This window comes from Oncorhynchus gorbuscha, linkage group LG05 (genome assembly GCF_021184085.1).
Source record: "Oncorhynchus gorbuscha isolate QuinsamMale2020 ecotype Even-year linkage group LG05, OgorEven_v1.0, whole genome shotgun sequence".
Taxonomy (NCBI): Eukaryota; Metazoa; Chordata; class Actinopteri; order Salmoniformes; family Salmonidae; genus Oncorhynchus; species Oncorhynchus gorbuscha.
Window position 1 is genome coordinate 895,528 of NC_060177.1, and position 8,438 is coordinate 903,965.

Here is an 8,438-nt window from a genome sequence, read left to right on the forward strand (position 1 = left end):
TAGATGGGTGGTTTATATGGCAACTGACCATGGACTGGAATATTAACCTGGGATTAGATGGGTGGTTTATATGGCAACTGACCATGGACTGGAATATTAACCTGGGATTAGATGGGTGGTTTATATGGCAACTGACCATCACCTGGAATATTAACCTGGGATTAGATGGGTGGTTTATATGGCAACTGACCATGGACTGGAATATTAACCTGGGATTAGATGGGTGGTTTATATGGCAACTGACCATGGACTGGAATATTAACCTGGGATTAGATGGGTGGTTTATATGGCAACTGACCATGGACTGGAATATTAACCTGGGATTAGATGGGTGGTTTATATGGCAACTGACCATGGACTGGAATATTAACCTGGGATTAGATGGGTGGTTTATATGGCAACTGACCATGGACTGGAATATTAACCTGGGATTAGATGGGTGGTTTATATGGCAACTGACCATGGACTGGAATATTAACCTGGGATTAGATGGGTGGTTTATATGGCAACTGACCATGGACTGGAATATTAACCTGGGATTAGATGGGTGGTTTATATGGCAACTGACCATGGACTGGAATATTAACCTGGGATTAGATGGGTGGTTTATATGGCAACTGACCATGGACTGGAATATTAACCTGGGATTAGATGGGTGGTTTATATGGCAACTGACCATGGACTGGAATATTAACCTGGGATTAGATGGGTGGTTTATATGGCAACTGACCATGGACTGGAATATTAACCTGGGATTAGATGTGTGGTTTATATGGCAACTGACCATGGACTGGAATATTAACCTGGGATTAGATGGGTGGTTTATATGGCAACTGACCATGGACTGGAATATTAACCTGGGATTAGATGGGTGGTTTATATGGCAATTGACCATGGACTGGAATATTAACCTGGGATTAGATGGGTGGTTTATATGGCAATTGACAATCACCTGGAATATTAACCTGGGATTAGATGGGTGGTTTATATGGCAACTGACCATCACCTGGAATATTAACCTGGGATTAGATGGGTGGTTTATATGGCAACTGACCATGGACTGGAATATTAACCTGGGATTAGATGGGTGGTTTATATGGCAACTGACCATGGACTGGAATATTAACCTGGGATTAGATGGGTGGTTTATATGGCAACTGACCATGGACTGGAATATTAACCTGGGATTAGATGGGTGGTTTATATGGCAACTGACCATGGACTGGAATATTAACCTGGGATTAGATGGGTGGTTTATATGGCAACTGACCATGGACTGGAATATTAACCTGGGATTAGATGATGTGGTTTATATGGCAACTGACCATGGACCTGGAATATTAACCTGGGATTAGATGGGTGGTTTATATGGCAACTGACCATGGACTGGAATATTAACCTGGGATTAGATGGGTGGTTTATATGGCAACTGACCATGGACTGGAATATTAACCTGGGATTAGATGGGTGGTTTATATGGCAACTGACCATGGACTGGAATATTAACCTGGGATTAGATGGGTGGTTTATATGGCAACTGACCATGGACTGGAATATTAACCTGGGATTAGATGGGTGGTTTATATGGCAACTGACCATGGACTGGAATATTAACCTGGGATTAGATGGGTGGTTTATATGGCAACTGACCATGGACTGGAATATTAACCTGGGATTAGATGGGTGGTTTATATGGCAACTGACCATGGACTGGAATATTAACCTGGGATTAGATGGGTGGTTTATATGGCAACTGACCACGGACTGGAATATTAACCTGGGATTAGATGGGTGGTTTATATGGCAACTGACCATGGATTGGAATATTAACCTGGGATTAGATGGGTGGTTTATATGGCAACTGACCATGGACTGGAATATTAACCTGGGATTAGATGGGTGGTTTATATGGCAACTGACCATCACCTGGAATATTAACCTGGGATTAGATGGGTGGTTTATATGGCAACTGACCATGGACTGGAATATTAACCTGGGATTAGATGGGTGGTTTATATGGCAACTGACCATGGACTGGAATATTAACCTGGGATTAGATGGTGGTTTATATGGCAACTGACCATGGACTGGAATATTAACCTGGGATTAGATGGGTGGTTTATATGGCAACTGACCATGGACTGGAATATTAACCTGAGATTAGATGGGTGGTTTATATGGCAACTGACCATCACCTGGAATATTAACCTGGGATTAGATGGGTGGTTTATATGGCAACTGACCATGGACTGGAATATTAACCTGGGATTAGATGGGTGGTTTATATGGCAACTGACCATCACTGGAATATTAACCTGGGATTAGATGGGTGGTTTATATGGCAACTGACCATGGACTGGAATATTAACCTGGGATTAGATGGGTGGTTTATATGGCAACTGACCATGGACTGGAATATTAACCTGGGATTAGATGGTGGTTTATATGGCAACTGACCATGGACTGGAATATTAACCTGGGATTAGATGGGTGGTTTATATGGCAACTGACCATGGACTGGAATATTAACCTGGGATTAGATGGTGGTTTATATGGCAACTGACCATGGACTGGAATATTAACCTGGGATTAGATGGGTGGTTTATATGGCAACTGACCATGGACTGGAATATTAACCTGGGATTAGATGGGTGGTTTATATGGCAACTGACCATGGACTGGAATATTAACCTGGGATTAGATGGGTGGTTTATATGGCAACTGACCATGGACTGGAATATTAACCTGATTAGATGGGTGGTTTATATGGCAACTGACCATGGACTGGAATATTAACCTGGGATTAGATGGGTGGTTTATATGGCAACTGACCATGGACTGGAATATTAACCTGGGATTAGATGGGTGGTTTATAGACCATGGACTGGAATATTAACCTGGGATTAGATGGGTGGTTTATATGGCAACTGACCATGGACTGGAATATTAACCTGGGATTAGAAGGGTGGTTTATATGGCAACTGACCATGGACTGGAATATTAACCTGGGATTAGATGGGTGGTTTATATGGCAACTGACCATGGACTGGAATATTAACCTGGGATTAGATGGGTGGTTTATATGGCAACTGACCATGGACTGGAATATTAACCTGGGATTAGATGGGTGGTTTATATGGCAACTGACCATGGACTGGAATATTAACCTGGGATTAGATGGGTGGTTTATATGGCAACTGACCATGGACTGGAATATTAACCTGGGATTAGATGGGTGGTTTATATGGCAACTGACCATGGACTGGAATATTAACCTGGGATTAGATGGGTGGTTTATATGGCAACTGACCATGGACTGGAATATTAACCTGGGATTAGATGGGTGATTTATATGGCAACTGACCATGGACTGGAATATTAACCTGGGATTAGATGGGTGGTTTATATGGCAACTGACCATGGACTGGAATATTAACCTGGGATTAGATGGGTGGTTTATATGGCAACTGACCATGGACTGGAATATTAACCTGGGATTAGATGGGTGGTTTATATGGCAACTGACCATGGACTGGAATATTAACCTGGGATTAGATGGGTGGTTTATATGGCAACTGACCATGGACTGGAATATTAACCTGGGATTAGATGGGTGGTTTATATGGCAACTGACCATGGACTGGAATATTAACCTGGGATTAGATGGGTGGTTTATATGGCAACTGACCATGGACTGGAATATTAACCTGGGATTAGATGGGTGGTTTATATGGCAACTGACCATGGACTGGAATATTAACCTGGGATTAGATGGGTGGTTTATATGGCAACTGACCATGGACTGGAATATTAACCTGGGATTAGATGAGTGGTTTATATGGCAACTGACCATCACCTGGAATATTAACCTGGGATTAGATGGGTGGTTTATATGGCAACTGACCATGGACTGGAATATTAACCTGGGATTAGATGGGTGGTTTATATGGCAACTGACCATGGACTGGAATATTAACCTGGGATTAGATGGGTGGTTTATATGGCAACTGACCATGGACTGGAATATTAACCTGGGATTAGATGGGTGGTTTATATGGCAACTGACCATGGACTGGAATATTAACCTGGGATTAGATGGGTGGTTTATATGGCAACTGACCATGGACTGGAATATTAACCTGGGATTAGATGGGTGGTTTATATGGCAACTGACCATGGACTGGAATATTAACCTGGGATTAGATGGGTGGTTTATATGGCAACTGACCATGGACTGGAATATTAACCTGGGATTAGATGGGTGGTTTATATGGCAACTGACCATGGACTGGAATATTAACCTGGGATTAGATGGGTGGTTTATATGGCAACTGACCATGGACTGGAATATTAACCTGGGATTAGATGGGTGGTTTATATGGCAACTGACCATGGACTGGAATATTAACCTGGGATTAGATGGGTGGTTTATATGGCAACTGACCATGGACTGGAATATTAACCTGGGATTAGATGTGTGGTTTATATGGCAACTGACCATGGACTGGAATATTAACCTGGGATTAGATGGGTGGTTTATATGGCAACTGACCATGGACTGGAATATTAACCTGGGATTAGATGGGTGGTTTATATGGCAACTGACCATCGACTGGAATATTAACCTGGGATTAGATGGGTGGTTTATATGGCAACTGACCATCACCTGGAATATTAACCTGGGATTAGATGGGAGGTTTATATGGAAACTGACCATCACCTGGAATATTAACCTGGGATTAGATGGGTGATTTATATGGCAACTGACCATGGACTGGAATATTAACCTGGGATTAGATGTGTGGTTTATATGGCAACTGACCATGGACTGGAATATTAACCTGGGATTAGATGGGTGGTTTATATGGCAACTGACCATGGACTGGAATATTAACCTGGGATTAGATGGGTGGTTTATATGGCAACTGACCATGGACTGGAATATTAACCTGGGATTAGATGGGTGGTTTATATGGCAACTGACCATGGACTGGAATATTAACCTGGGATTAGATGAGTGGTTTATATGGCAACTGACCATCACCTGGAATATTAACCTGGGATTAGATGGGTGGTTTATATGGCAACTGACCATGGACTGGAATATTAACCTGGGATTAGATGGGTGGTTTATATGGCAACTGACCATGGACTGGAATATTAACCTGGGATTAGATGGGTGGTTTATATGGCAACTGACCATGGACTGGAATATTAACCTGGGATTAGATGGGTGGTTTATATGGCAACTGACCATGGACTGGAATATTAACCTGGGATTAGATGGGTGGTTTATATGGCAACTGACCATGGACTGGAATATTAACCTGGGATTAGATGGGTGGTTTATATGGCAACTGACCATGGACTGGAATATTAACCTGGGATTAGATGGGTGGTTTATATGGCAACTGACCATGGACTGGAATATTAACCTGGGATTAGATGGGTGGTTTATATGGCAACTGACCATGGACTGGAATATTAACCTGACCATGGATTAGATGATGTGGTTTATATGGCAACTGACCATGGACTGGAATATTAACCTGGGATTAGATGGGTGGTTTATATGGCAACTGACCATGGACTGGAATATTAACCTGGGATTAGATGGGTGGTTTATATGGCAACTGACCATCGACTGGAATATTAACCTGGGATTAGATGGGTGGTTTATATGGCAACTGACCATCACCTGAAATATTAACCTGGGATTAGATGGGTGGTTTATATGGCAACTGACCATCGACTGGAATATTAACCTGGGATTAGATGGGTGGTTTATATGGCAACTGACCATCACCTGGAATATTAACCTGGGATTAGATGGGTGGTTTATATGGCAACTGACCATCGACTGGAATATTAACCTGGGATTAGATGGGTGGTTTATATGGCAACTGACCATGGACTGGAATATTAACCTGGGATTAGATGGGAGGTTTATATGGCAACTGACCATGGACTGGAATATTAACCTGGGATTAGATGGGAGGTTTATATGGAAACTGACCATGGACTGGAATATTAACCTGGGATTAGATGGGTGGTTTCTATGGCAACTGACCATGGACTGGTGTGAGAAATATGGTAATACAACAGAACATCTTTAAAATGCCAGATGTGTAACACCACATTAAATCCCATGTTTAAAGGGAAACTAAGAGGGTAAAAAGCAGGTGACTGACAAGGTGAAGACTTTGTTCCAGTTGGGGTTGAGGGTTTTATAGATGGTGTGAGTCTGCAGCCTGTCGTTCCCCAACTCCAACACACAGAACGGATCACTCTTCCCTGCAACAGACACCCACCCAACCACACACACAGCCAGAGTTAGTGTCTATATACAGTAGCTTTAGTGGTAAAATATAGTGCAACACTAAAGGATATATCTAGTTCTACAGTGAAATGAAGAAGTTCAGAGTGCTTCATACCATTTAAATCAGCTGCCAACAGATCAGTAGCCTTGATAATCTTAACCTGAAGGAAACCAACATCCCGGAGGTTCCTGAAGGACCTTTGAAACTCTGAGAGGGGAACAACATCAGAAATAGAGTCTGTTAACTAACAGGACCGAGCCTGTAAAACAACACATTACAGACAGGACTGACCCTGTAAAACAACACATTACAGACAGGACTGACCCTGTAAAACAACACATTACATACAGGACTGACCCTGTAAAACAACACATTACAGACAGGACTGACCCTATAAAACAACACATTACAGACAGGACTGACCCTGTAAAACAACACATTACAGACAGGACTGACCCTGTAAAACAACACATTACAGACAGGACTGACCCTGTAAAACAACACATTACAGACAGGACTGACCCTGTAAAACAACACATTACAGACAGGACTGACCCTGTAAAACAACACATTACATACAGGACTGACCCTGTAAAACAACACATTACAGACAGGACTGACCCTGTAAAACAACACATTACAGACAGGACTGACCCTGTAAAACAACACATTACAGACAGGACTGACCCTGTAAAACAACACATTACAGACAGGACTGACCCTGTAAAACAACACATTACAGACAGGACTGACCCTGTAAAACAACACATTACAGACAGGACTGACCCTGTAAAACAACACATTACATACAGGACTGACCCTGTAAAACAACACATTACAGACAGGACTGACCCTATAAAACAACACATTACATACAGGACTGACCCTGTAAAACAACACATTACAGACAGGACTGACCCTGTAAAACAACACATTACAGACAGGACTGACCCTATAAAACAACACATTACAGACAGGACTGAGCCTGTAAAACAACACATTACAGACAGGACTGACCCTGTAAAACAACACATTACAGACAGGACTGACCCTGTAAAACAACACATTACAGACAGGACTGACCCTGTAAAACAACACATTACAGACAGGACTGACCCTGTAAAACAACACATTACAGACAGGACTGACCCTGTAAAACAACACATTACAGACAGGACTGACCCTGTAAAACAACACATTACAGACAGGACTGACCCTGTAAAACAACACATTACAGACAGGACTGACCCTGTAAAACCTGTAAAACAACACATTACATACAGGACCTGACAAAAACAACACATTACAGACAGGACTGACCCTGTAAAACAACACATTACAGACAGGACTGACCCTGTAAAACAACACATTACAGACAGGACTGACCCTGTAAAACAACACATTACAGACAGGACTGACCCTGTAAAACAACACATTACAGACAGGACTGACCCTGTAAAACAACACATTACAGACAGGACTGACCCTGTAAAACAACACATTACAGACAGGACTGACCCTGTAAAACAACACATTACATACAGGACTGAGCCTATAAAACAACACATTACATACAGGACTGACCCTGTAAAACAACACATTACAGACAGGACTGACCCTGTAAAACAACACATTACAGACAGGACTGACCCTGTAAAACAACACATTACAGACAGGACTGACCCTGTAAAACAACACATTACAGACAGGACTGACCCTGTAAAACAACACATTACAGACAGTAATATCACTTGGAGGGCTGCTCCAGGACTGACCCTGTAAAACAACACATTACAGACATATATATGACAGTACTGATGTCTCTATAACAGAGGAGGTATATTCATATTATATGACAGTACTGATGTCTCTATAACAGAGGAGGTATATTCATATTATATGACAGTACTGATGTCTCTATAACAGAGGAGGTATATTCATATTATATGACAGTACTGATGTCTCTATAACAGAGGAGGTATATTCATATTATATGACAGTACTGATGTCTCTATAACAGAGGAGGTATATTCATATTATATGACAGTACTAACATATTTCTCCAGAGTTTTCTCTCTCCTGAGGCTCCTCAAGGGGCGGGGCACACATGTCGGAGAT

At 41.9% G+C, this 8,438-nt stretch overlaps 1 pseudogene; it reads right to left on the reverse strand.

Annotated features, from left to right (window-relative positions):
* Positions 1–8,438, reverse strand: part of LOC124035353 — a 59,902-nt pseudogene that overhangs the window by 48,257 nt on the left and 3,207 nt on the right.